At 42.7% G+C, this 13,697-nt stretch overlaps 1 long non-coding RNA gene across 1 annotated transcript; it reads right to left on the minus strand.

Moving 5' to 3' along the window:
• Positions 1–5,888: 5,888 nt before the first annotated feature.
• Positions 5,889–13,122, minus strand: LOC116038090. Its single transcript, XR_004102013.2, has 3 exons — positions 12,940–13,122; positions 8,352–8,357; positions 5,889–5,900 (listed from the first exon to the last, which is right to left on the minus strand). It is a non-coding gene; the product is annotated as an uncharacterized LOC116038090 (long non-coding RNA).
• Positions 13,123–13,697: the final 575 nt, after the last annotated feature.

Below are 13,697 nucleotides of genomic sequence, written 5' to 3' on the forward strand. Positions count from 1 at the left end.
CGCGTGAATTCCCTGCTAACAAAGAAGATGGCTGCTGCTGCTGGCGAACAGCGGTCTTTGGAATCGGCTTTGGCCGCGACTCTGGAAGACTTGGAGTTAAGCTTTTCTTTGAGAAAAGAACAAAGAACGGCACTGAAGTCATTCTTAAAAAAAGGAAGATGTGCAAAAGTTTAATCTATCAGCTAGTGTTGCTCTGCCTGGTTGTAGCGCTATCCTATTGCGTGCAGAGGGAATTTGAAAGACAACCGTTTATCCCGCCCCTCGGATTGAGCCCTGCCAATGGTGAGTTCCCAGACCCAACATCTTGATGTGGGTCTGGCTTGTCAGGCTAACAAGATGTTAACACTTATCTTAAAGGTTCAATCTCGAAGATCTCTGTTGCGTTCTCTTTGGAGCCTCCTATGGGGATAAGCAGTAATGGCAGGTGTTTTTGTATCTTCCTTTTACTTGTTTTTGTCGCGCCATCTTTGATTATACATGCGCTTGTGTTTCATAGAAGACTGTTCTATCGGTTGGAATTTATTTTTAAGCTTTAAAATTTAAATTAAACTTTTTTATATAAGTTCTCCTGGGTTCCATCAGAGCGTCTACCAGGACGAATCACATTAGGAGCACATTTAGAGTCTGTACCAAAATTAACAATTCCATTTGCTCAACACTTGGGAGTCTTGCATTGCTGGACCTTCCTGCACAGTGCCTCCTCCACTGCTGATGTCCCAGTAAAGAAATACATAGATAACATCTCTACTTCTGCTTGGTGTGAGACCTACAGAAGGTCAGAATCTGCATGTGAGGTAGGTTTAATCAGCTTATTTCTACGTGTTCTCAGCGATGAGTCACTCATGACCATTTCACTGTAATAGTGTTATTTGAAAGCCGTATTTTTAAGGTTATATTTTACAGACGAACCTGTTGTGTTGTCCGCAGTCCTTCAGCTGCTCTAGGATCAGAGCTGTGGTGAGTCTTTGGGTGGATGTAGGACCTGGAGCGATCACCAGAGGGCGCTGTCACACACAGCCTGTCAGGAACCTGAAGAGAAAACACATGTGCCATCAGTAAAGTAAGTCTGCTGTGTTAACGCTCTCCTGGAAGTGACTTAAAGGCAACACAGGTAAGATGAAGTACATTTCTGTCAGAAAAAGCAGAGCAAACTATTTTTTTGTTCATGAAAGTATTTTAGAATATCTGAGGTAATTATCTAAATTATTCAGACAAATACTGGGGAAATTTTTTTTTATTTTATGTATTGCACTTCCATAGTTCTGTTGCTTTACTTGAATATTTCCATTTTCAGAGACTTTACTTTTCTTTCTCTACATTTCAGAGACAAATATTGTGCTTTCTTTCTCGACTACATGTATCTACCTTCATCTGCTTACTCTAAAGATTTACATTTACATGAGGTGAATATGGCTTGTATGGTCAAAATAATCATTTTTTTCTTTTTCTCTTCTGCCCATCTTATTAATTTCCCTTCTGGAGGTTCTGCTACTTTAGTAAAGTATTTCAGTTTGTGACACTTTCTACTTGTTTTTCCACTACATTTAAGGGAACTACTGCACTTTTTTGCTTCAGTTTTTATTGGGTTAAACTCTTCCTTTCTTTCTTGTCTTCTCTCCTTCACTCCCTTCTATACATACAGTGGCCTTGAAGGACAAAACGCAACATTTCACAAAACGACATTTCACAAAACACAAATTACACTTTTTGTCCCGTAATCACAGTTAAAGCATCAAAGGGCTTCAAAAGGACACAGTGAACAAAAATACACAACAAAAAATTCTGTTTTAACAAGGAACAACTCCCATATACAGTAGACCTCAGTGGGATTTTATCTGTTAAAGGGACAGTTCAGATCTTTTGAAGTGGTGGTGTATGACCTACTTCTCCATATGTCAGTGAATAAGTAGTCTATATCCACGACGTTTTACTTCCGGGATTGCGCCAGTGCCGCCGGAAATTCCTCCAGATGTCCCTCTTTTCGGTCTTATCCTCTTATCCTCATTATTGTCCCTCCTCAAACTGCTTGACTCGTTTGCTGCCTATGATCTTGACAACAAGTCTGGGGATTGAATTTGCTCCAGATGTGTTTTTCTGAGCCATGATGCAGGTGATGCGATCGGGATTCCCTGGAGCCCGAGACACAGAGACAGAGAGCAGCAGACGCATCAATCACACAGCTCCAACCTTTATTAAAGTGATGAAGCCATTACAGTGAAGCACATACAGCATGAAACATACTCTCTTCAGTTTGCTGCATTAATCCTTTACTTACATGTAAAATTATTCCATTTTACGGTTTACTTTTCCATGACTGAGTGGATCTTGTTTCTTGTGCTTTAACAGTTTCCTGAGGTGTCTGGCTTTCTGTTTGCTCTTTCTGCAACATGGTTACCTCTCTGTTTCCACCCCTGACACTCTGAGGACTGGGGGCTTACTTCAACACACACACACACACACACACACACACACACACACACACACACCGATAGTGAGTGTTTGTTTTGCACCTGTTTGAGCACCAAATTATTGTTAAAAGTTCAAATTAATAGTTTTTTTGAAAATTTAAATCTGTTAACATGAATCCAACATATTATTAGCAAATATAAATCAGCTTATTTGTGGAAAAAATAAACATTATTGATACTGGCCTATGTAAGGTAGTCACTAAGGCCATCCATAGATAGTTAATAAGGATTCACTGTGCCACATGTATGTTTAATGTTAAAACATGATTTTTTTTAATAGCTTTTGCACTAAAAAGTTATTTAAAAAAGCTTTAGGCCGTCCTACACGTTATTGAGGGCCCAGTTTAATACGCAACTTAATTTTATACAACATATTTAGTAGGGTTTCCCTGCTCCGTCTATCTTTCAGTTAAGGGGTCCTTAACGTTGAAGACCCCTGGGCTAGAGGAAAAGTCAGAGGATCGCCAAAGTTGTAAGAATTTATTCTGTACGGACCTTGAGTCCCTAAAGGAAAATTCATAACAATCTATCCAGTAGTTGTTGATAAATTGCAGCATCAAAGTGATGGACTGATGGACAAATCAACGTTGCCATCCACAGGGTCATGCTGCAGAGCACGGCTAAAAGATATACGATTTTTGCTGGGCAACAGCCATATTTTATGATCTCATGTTGAATATAAAAGTCAATCATAACGTCAGCCATCGAAGAAATGTAGCGGAGTAAACCGTAGAGGTATGGTCCGGTCAGTTCTTGGTAAATCTAACGGAGTGGACTCAGATTTGTATTGGGTCCCTTTAGGTTTAGGTTTTTTCCTTTAGGTCCTTTTTGGACCTGGCCCATAAACCGCTTTCATAAAACGTACATTGTGTCCCTCTGAAATGTATAATGTCTCCCAAAAAAGGAAAACCAAAGTACCATAACCTGAATCCTGTACTTGGAACTGCACACAGTGCAGACAATATTGATTATTGGTGCTTTAGGTACAGCACTTAATGTAATGTACATCCTGTTATTCCTTTCCAGCTCTGTCCAGCTGTGTCCGGCTCTCCTCTTTATGACTCTGGTCGACAATTAACAAGGGAATCAACTGGTTTAGTTAACTTTCATTTTGCAAAATCATTAATTGGAAAGATTTTTTCTAATTAAATTTCCAGGAGCGATAAGGACACAGCTTTGATAAGAGGCCTGAGCAGAGATAGAGGGCCTAATTACATTAATTACTCTATACCTGGAGGAGAAATCTGAGTCAATAAGTTCTGCAGCCTTCTAATCTTTTCATAGAATAAAGCAGGAAGGTGGAGTGCTGTACGGCTTTATCCCGAGTCTGGCACACTGCCAGAGCGCAGCCGCCGGAGCTCAGCGTCTCTCCGTTTGATTTGGAAGAATTAAGTTATTAAACGGTCTTAATCACTGTGAAAATGGCCGCTGATTGTTCAGTGTCCACGTCACAGACCCTCGTCAACGTCCTGCTGCGGCTGAAGCGTGAAAGTCAAACGCAAAGTCTAGATCTTCATGATCAAACGAGCAGCAACGAGACAGCTGTGGGAGGTTTGCTGCTGTGAGGAGAGAGGCACTTTACGGACAAAAGAATCCTCAAAAGTCATCCTCAAAAGTGTGTGTGTGTGTGTGTGTGTGTGTGTGTGTGTGTGTGTGTGTGTGTGTGTGTGCGTGCTCATATGCTGCTTAGTCTTATTAACAGCAGTCCAGGGAAGCAGGAGCACCAAGAATTACAATGAACAGTCTTTATTTAATATACACATCAATATTTAAGATGCACGTTGGTGTAAATATGAACAGGTATTTCAAAATATCTGTCATAATGTACAACTGGCAAACAAACTTTACTGTGACTGTGAGTGGGTATTATATATATATTAATGCTATGATATTAAGGACAGGTTTGAATTAGTCTATAGCGACGACGTTTGGATTGCTAAGGTGCCGCTGGAAATTCAGCTGGATGTCCCTCACTTTGGCCGGATGTCCGTTACCTTCCTCTTTCTTTGTGTTGCCGTTCTAAACTCTGGCTGATTTCTGAGGACTATGGTTAACTGCTCCTCAGATCTCTGCAGGGTAAATCCAGACAGCTAGCTAGACTATCTGTCCAATCTGAGTTTTCTGTTGCACGACTAAAACAACTTTTGAACGTACACGTTCCACCAAAACAAGTTCCTTCCCGAGGCTATTTTGCAGAGGCACCGTTGCTCCATCCGGCGCTTGACGCCGCCCAAGACGATTGTGATTGGTTTAAAGAAATGCCAATAAACCAGAGCACGTTTTTCTCCCATCCCGGAATGCTCTGTGGACTAGCCAGACCCTCCTCTGCAGCGCTGTGGAGGAAGGTCTGGCATAGCGAGACTATGTTTGAATTCATAGCCCAGGGGCCCGTTTTAGGAAGGAGGTTCAACAAACTCTGAATCTAACCCTGATCTCTGAGTTAATTTACCCTGAGATGGGAAACTCTGAGTTTTTGCTTCCAGAACAGCTGATTTGAGTTGGTTCAATCAACTCAGAGTAGGTTGACTCAGAGGTAAACACGTGCACCACCACTATAAAAAGGCAGCATGAATGGAGTCATGATACTAAGATTCACCACGGCAACAACCACAAAAAAAATCGGCTGGCATACTTTACCCCTCTGGAAGTGGAAATACTTATGCGCACATAGAGCGAGTTTGAACATTTCGTAAAAAATGCAACAAGGCTGCTGCAGTTAATAAACCAACCCTGTTTTTTTATTCATGCTGATGACAAACTGCGCTAAAATATAGAAAATACAGACTGAATGAATGAATGAGGAAATGAAAGAGCGCTGTGTCAGAGGGAGGAGACTGAGAGAAACTCAAGGTTTATTGAAGAAAACCTGCTCCAGACCAGGTTAGGTTCACAGGCTTAGTTACCATAGTAACTGACTCTGAGGTTAAGTTACCTCTCTTTCTGAAACGGGCTGGAGTAACCCCTCTCTCTCAGGTTTAAATAACCTCTCTTTCTGAAACAGAAAACCCAGAGTTTCCCTCATCTCAGGGTTAAGAAACTCAGAGTTTTCACTAAACCTGCTTTCTGAAACGGACCCGACATCCTCAAATGTCTTGTTTTGTCCAAAACTCAAAGATATTCAGTTTACTGTCACAGAGAACATATTCACATTTAACAAGCTGCAATCAGAGAAGTTTTACTTTTTTCCTTAAAAAATGACTCAAACCAATCAATTATCAAAATAGTTGGCGATGAATTTAATAGTTGACAACTAATCGATTCATCTTTTGCAGTTTTACCTCTCATAGATTAGTTTGTAACTGAACACCTCGTTTCTACTGGTTACTTCACTATCGGTAGGACAAAAGAAATGGTTGCCGCCGTGATCATTCTCCAGTCGTAAAAACCTGTCTGTAAGTATTATAAACCATTGTTATGTGTTGTTTATGGCGTCTCATAAGCTTTTAATTGATGTTTTTATAATAACAGTATCAAATAGAGAGGCGAAGTCCCGCCCCTTCCGGTGGACCTCATGGGACCTTAATTCGGAAAAAATATTAACGGTAGTGAACGGGGAGAGGCAAATTATTTTTTGATCCCGTTTGAATTGAGCCATGGATTACAAATATGATGTTTGTCAATTTAAAAGATAATTTTTCAACCGAAGAAAGTCTCAGTTAACTTTGTGTGAAACCGCTCAGTGAACTACAACTCTCGTCTCTTGCTAGCTAGCTAGCTTAGCTCTGTTCCACAACACATGTAACGTTATCTTACCTGATGTGTTTTATCCAGTGAAGTGTTAACAGGCAAGATCCTCTGCTCATTTGAGTAACGTTAGATCCCCGGTACGATACACACAGACATCGTAGCTTCAGCGAGACATCATCCATGCAACTTTGAAGTGTGTAGTCTTTCTAATTACGTATTTTCACAGTCTTATACTTCAACAGTTTAACAATAAACTGAGACTCTCTCGACTTGCTGAATTATCTATTAAACTGATGAACATCATATGTGTAATTCATGGCTCAATTCAAACGGGATCAAAAAATAATTTGTCTTTCCCCATTCACTCCCGTTCATATTTTTTCGAAAGATAGGTCCCATGGACAGGAAGTAGAAGGGCGTGACTTCGGCTCTCTATACTGTTTTGGTTCACTCTCATGGCTCTCATGGTCAATGTGGGACTACAGGAGCCTCAATGTAACCAAATATTTTAGTTTCAGTTCCCAACATTGACCACATTATGAAATGTAATTGAGAATGCCGTTTAGTTGTATGGGTGCGTACAAATTTCTTAGGAGACGGGTTTGGATAAACAGCTGCAGTCGTTTAGAGAAGAGTGATTTCTGTGCATGTTGGTTTAGTGAAGTTATGACCAGCAGAATATGAAACACTGAGGCAAAGTGTGTTCTGTTTAGTCACCTCCGTGTGTGTCACAGCTCTGACTGTCAGCCTCATTAATGCACTTGGCTGAGACGATTTTTTCGCACACAGGCCTTAATTGATTAGCAGCCCAATTAAAGAGCAGCGATGGGGGCCGAGGCTGGAAGAGAAGGTGACAGAATCACGGCGCTCCCCTCTCGCCCTGAGTAATTCTTTTACCAAGGTTCTAAATCGGGTTTGCCTCGGACTGATAATGGATGTCCCGGCTATCTAAACATGCACCCAAAAGCCAGCTCAATCCCTCAGCTGAGATAAAGCAGACAAATGACACAAGGAGGAAAGTACAAGGAATAAAAAAAACAGAGCAACTCCTGAAGGGTTTTATCTACCAAGTCCTCCAAACCATACGACGATATGGGTCGTTTGTTCCTATACCCTCTAATACAGAGATCCTCAGCAGGGGGTCCGGGACCCCTAGGGGGTCCTCGGAGTCAATGCAGGGGGGCCGGCAAATTATTGTTGGATGGATTAAAAAAATAAAATAAATCCATCCATCCATCCATTGTCATTAAATGTCTGAAAATATACATTAACATGAATCCAACATATTAATAGTATTGTTTTTAATGTAGGCTACACAACGTTGACGATAGGCTTCATGGCCTACAGCTAAGGTAGCCATAATGTAAGTTAAGCTTAAGGATTTACTGTGCCACATTTTAACATTAAAACATGATGTTTTAATGTTATGATGATGAATATGCCAACAATTTTTATTTGAAAAGCATTGTACGAATCATAAAAAGGTATGTGTAAAGACTTTAGGCCGCCATACACGTTACAGTAGGCCCAGTTTAATATGTAACTCAATTTTATACAATATACCGTATGTAGTAGGGGGTCCCTGTTCTGTCTTTTTTTTTTAGCTGAGGGGTCCGTGGCCTAAAAAACGTTGGCGACCCCTGCTCTAATACGACCCACAGGAGCATTTTATAAAATAGCGCCCCTAGTGGTGGCAGAAATACAACCTAATATCTAAACCAGCGAACTGGGTAGTACACTTGGTAGAGCGGGCGCCCATATACAGTACAGAGGTTTACTCCTTGACGCAGCCCTGCTGCCCTTGGCTGCATGTCGTCCCCCCCCCTCTCTCTCACTCCCCTTTGATGTCTTCAGCTGCCCTGTATAAATAAAGGCCTAAAATGGCCAAAAAATAATGTTAAAGAAGATTTTGGTTTAGGTTCAAATTAGATGTTACTTGACGCTGAACGTGACGTTCGGAAAGTTACAAAATAAAAATAAACTCACCACTGTCTCAGTTTGGTTATGTTTAGGTACCAAAACTTTGTTATGTTTAGAAAAAGATTGTGGTTTGGGTTAAAATCAGAGGTTACTTGACTTCTAAAAGGTTACACACATGACGTTCGTTAACTTAAAAATATTTTTAAATTACAAATGGGACTCGAACCCCGCTCTCCCAGGTGCAAGTCCTGTGTTTGTTTGACCCATCCACCTTACTTCCTGCTTTGCTCCTGTCATAATTACTACGGCCACTAGAGGGCGCTGCCACTAGAAACCTAAATATTGGTTGTAATTATTGCTTGTACAATAGAGGATGGATACCCGACGGGACCCGACGGGCCGGGCCGGGTTTGGACAGATATTTAGGAATGATGTTCAGGTCGGGCTCGGTCACATCAGCGCGATAAGGCATTAAATATTTAAAATTTAAAACTGCTTATTATGTAGGTAGCCAATGGGCCTGTTTCACTTGATGCAAAGGTTCGTTTTTGTGTAAATTAAAAATATTACCCTAACATCTGTCTTCCTGTGTGTGGGAATTTGTTTATGTAGCTGTGACAACGAAACACGTGCATATGTGGCTACATGTGGCAGTGCAACGATGGAAGACGTTAAAAAGAAGTTGGCCTCAGGAGATTTTAAAACCACCAAAAATGAAGGAAAGTCTACTGTGTGGAAGTATTTCTACATAGTTTATAAGGCCGATAGTGATGAACCTGTTGGTTATGTTCAATGTAGGGGTTGCGGAGTTCTCATGAAATATGACTGCAAGAGGACTGGGAATTCTGCCATGCAGCGTCCATGCCATGGATAGAGTTTGTACATTAGAGTTTGTCATTAGTATGAGAAAAAAATGAGAGTTTTACTGTGTCAGGCTCGGGTCGGGCTCGGACATAAATATCTTAATGCCTGTCGAGTTCGGTTACTGCTCTGTCGGACGCGGGCCGTGCTCGGACAGAAAAATGCGGCCCGATCCGCGCTCTATTGTACAAACGACTTCTGGGAGCGTTTTTTGGGGGAGGACAGTCTCATTTGATCAGAGGTTTTGGAGCGTTCGTGCTTATAAGCGAAGTCCCATCCAGGTTTGTCTGTGTAGGAGCGTATGTTAGCAAAACACATTTGAGACAGAATTCTGAATGATAAATTGATCATTTAATGGGTTATCTCTGTCTCGTTAACCTTCGCCTACGTGCAAATGATGTGTTGGATTAAACAATGGGGTCGGAACATGGCAGGCACTACATCTCCTGACTGGCCATGTGGAGAGACACATTGATCAAAGCGTCACGTCCAGGATCTCCAACACTCCTGCTGCGCTCCGAGCCATCCATCACCGGTCCCTCCTCTGGCTCAGATGGCAGTGTCGTTTAACATTTTTATAAATGCCCTCTGCTCGACATACCTGCCCAGGAAATATGTGACATTATAATGTCCTTCAACAGTCCAGTGGACACGTTTGAGATGCCAAAGGACACTGAACATCTGTAGCCACGCGTGCAAACTTGTGAGGCTGCTCGTTTCGCCTCAAAAAACACATTTGTTGGATAGATGAAAAATGCATAGACGTCTTTGTTGTTTTTAAATCATTACAACTAGAAGGAGGAAATGTAAAGTTTGTCCTGAGACAGCGTATAGGTCATGTTGTTACCTAAATCAAAGCATTTATCTTCTGTACAGTGGATATTTTTCGGACATCTCAGACTTGGTCAGGCTCAACTTTCATCAGTAGAACATGAACTTTTGAGCTGAATGCTGATTTAAGGGGGGGGGGGGCACATAATGTATCCCCTCAAAGTGATCAATGCTACTTTACCAATAGACCGTTATATTCCTAAAATAGAAGTAAACTAAAGTGCTGTAACCTGAACACAGTGCCATAGAACGATAAAATCAGAGCGGCAGTTGGTGGTTGTATTTAGCTGCTACAGAGCTCCGGGACGCCGGCTACCAGCGGCAGTTGTTTAACCGCCAATAGGTGACTGTGAGCCAGCTACAGGCACCGCCAGATGACCTTCCTTTCAGGGGCCGTGGTAGTGGAGTTTAGCCAGAAAAAGTGAGCGTCATGCGGGGATGACAGTTAAGTTTAGGCACCAAAACCACTAGAAAAAGATTGTGGTTTGGATTAAAACATTCCCAAGGAACGAATGACCGCTTTCTGTGTGAAAGTATTTTTTTTTCACCACCAAGTGAGCTCTGCTCTCCGGCTTAAAAGCACTGTGTTTTATGTTGACACCATGCTGTGCTATTTCATTTAAAGATGATTTTCCATTGAATATTAAAGTGTTTTGGCATGACTAGCCGAGTGGCTCTATATCCATGGTGTTGAAGGGGGATTTAATTCTTGCATGTTTTGTTGTGCATGTTTTTTCACAAATCGCACCCTGCGTGTTAGCATACAAGTTAACTACTGAATGTTAGCATACTGAGCTTTAGGGGCCATCCACACGGAGAGGCTTTTTGATGCAAACGCACGTTTTGCATCGTTTGAGGCGATCGTCCAAACGAATCCTGTAAACGCACTGCCTGAAAACGCACTTTTTTGAAACCTGGTCCCAGGGTGAAAAAATTCGAAAACGGCTCCCTTTTGGCTTCGTTTGGACGGCGAAGCCGCATACGTGCGTATCGATGATGTCATTGCCACACCCCTCGACCTGTAACATTCTGTAGCTAACGTTAAACATCGCTAAAGTAGCTGACGCTCCAGCAGGGACGTCAGATCGACAAAGGTCAGTTTAAAAGATTTCCGTCAGATTTTGAGAGGCTTAGTCACGGTCATCCTGCTTGCCATTTCCAGGTGAGTCCTGACTGCCCTGTCTCCGACTGAGCATGTCAGGTCGGCCAAAATGAAGGCAGACAGCTCCTCCAACGGACAATGGCACGGAACACACCGAACAGACTCGAGTCACTGACCTCGCCAGACTGTCCAACGGCCGATTATCGGCCCGGTGTGTAACTGCTTTAACACGCCAACAAGTCATTAAATAAGTCCTCCAAACCATACGATCGTTTATTCATACCCTCTACACAATACAATCTTTCATTGCTATCACATGCTAAACGAATGGAGGCATTCATGGTTGAGCATCAACATAATTTATTCAAAGAACATTTTGTGTATCCTTCACAAGCGGCAGCTATCATCCATTTACAATCTCGGTCCTGACCTGGACAGAAATCATCTGATGCAGCAGGAAATGAGCCTTCAGGGAAGCTGCAGAGGTCGCTGGAGCGCAAAGTGGAAATAAATCCCTCAAGTATTCATTCGGTGATGTGTTTTGGTCAAAACTAGGTTCAAAGTGTAAAAGATAAAATTATGTCGGGACTTGTCCGGACAAATAAACAGAAAAACAATGAAATGTAACAAATCAAATGCATGTATCAGTACAGGATTATTAATCTAGTGTTTCCTTGGCAGGCTGCAGCGCGGCCATGCCTCTCTATTAAAGAGGTGTCAAACGTGATAGGAGGGCTCTGCTCCGCCCTTCAGGGAGCTCGAGCAGCAGCGACACTCCACTCACACTGTTCCCCGTGTTAAAATGCAAATTGCTTTTTCCTGACCCCTCTGCAGTGGACAGGGGGGGCCTGTAGCTTTCAAAGTGACCTGCTTTTTTGCTTCAAAAGGCCGCACAATATGATGCAGCAAGCGCTGACAGGGCGAGACGGCTTTGCAGATAATATCGTCCATGGCAACAGAGCAGCTGGAAAACCAGACAAAAACACCAAAATACAGTCCCTGCAGCATATCTTTAACCCTTTGCGGTGACGTTTGTAATTTAAGGTGTAATAAATGGGATGGAAACAGAAAATAGTCGGTACCTTTAACGGATAGAATTTGATCCTTAAAGCTATAAATGTTACTGTGCTTACATTTGAGATCAGAGGTTTTAATATCTTATTTCTCACACTGGACGTTCCGACTTGTCACACACAGGTGTAACTGATTTTATTAATCATGGCTGTATTTCATTCAGGTGTCAGCTGCAGGGATCTGGTCTTCTACCTGCTGCTTCACTGGTGTGGCTCACATTTAAAATGAGCAGTCACTCTACATGTAGGCTGGATCAACGGAAGTACATTTCACACATCTGGCGAGTGTCAGGCTTTGCCCCATCACCTTCCGCTCTCTGTGTGTTGCCGTTCTCAAACTCCCTTCGCTGCAGGAAACAACAACACATTCTCACTCCCATCGCGGCAAAAAGCGACCCTTGTTCGGGTGCCTTTGGCGTTTGGTTATTGACGCAAAAAGTCTCCTTCGGCGTCATTTTTGACGCTCTGGGTCGGGACCCTTGGCGTTACTATTTGACGCTCTCGGGACTCGCGTCTAGCCCTTTGGCGTCATATTTAGACGTGCTTGGTCGGGACTCTTGGCGTCACTTTTTGACGCTGTAGGTCGGGACAGTTAGGTTTAGGAAAAGTTGGTGGGTGGGGTTACAAAATGTACGTTTCAGTGACACACGGAACAAGACAGGACACAAACCCCGGTTTCCTGGGTGAAGGTCCTGTGTTGTTTGACCCATCCACCAACGCATCCACCCTCCTAACGCAGATTTTCGGTCTTTCATACTACTCGCCATCGTTGTCGCTCTGAATACTACGTCATCTTAGAGCGCCGAGGTCGAGCTGCTGCTCTGCCCGGTGCGTTCCACACAGACGCTAAAGGGTGACTTTTCTGAGAGCCACTGACCAAGGGTTGGTATTTTACGAGTTGGGAGTGAAAATTTGGATCATGCAACAAGGCAGGCTTGCTTGGTTCTTTCAGGGAATGATTGTAAAGATTTACAAAGAATCTGTTTACGGCAATTACTCTCTAACTGGGACGTTTTGGGACAGGCTGGTGGGATTTGCTGTAGACGAAATACACACGGCGATACACTGGTAAGAGCAAATTACGTTTAACCATGTATCCAGCTAATTTAAATAGCTCAAGTTACTGTATTGTGTCAACAGTTAACTTCATTTAATATTGTGTGTGGCGTTTTCTTTTGCGGGGTGCAAATGTTGCACTAAAACAAGTTCCTTCCCGAGACTATTTTGCAGAGCCACCATCGCTGCATCCGGAGCTTAGCACCGCCCAAGACGATTGTGATTGCTTTAAAGAAATGTAAACAACCCAGTGTTTTTTTTTTCCATCCCAGAATTTATCTGTGGTGTAGCCAGATCCTTACTCCACAGCGCTGTGGAGATAGGTCTGGCAATGTGAGACTAGTCTTTAAGATTTAAGCTGCTATGAAGAGCATGGATGGCTGTCTGTGTGTGCAACACGGTCTCACGGCAGTTCGTGTAATTGTCACGTTATTTTTAATCTATTAATTTGTGTACAACAACACGTTTATCTCGTTTTTTCCGTGGTGGCCAGCACAAAAAGATTAACGGGGAAAGCAAACGTCACACGCGACAACAACGGGACGGCGGAGGTTGGGTTTAGGAAAAAAACAACGGGGAAAGGACGCCTCACACGCCGGGAGACGGCCGCGTGGGACGCGCGACAATACCGGGACGGTTGTGATTAGGAAAACAACGGGGAAACAAAACGCCACATGCAGGACGCGATCCTCGGTCTCC

The sequence above is a fragment of the Sander lucioperca genome, chromosome 11 (genome assembly GCF_008315115.2).
Source record: "Sander lucioperca isolate FBNREF2018 chromosome 11, SLUC_FBN_1.2, whole genome shotgun sequence".
Taxonomy (NCBI): domain Eukaryota; kingdom Metazoa; phylum Chordata; class Actinopteri; order Perciformes; family Percidae; genus Sander; species Sander lucioperca.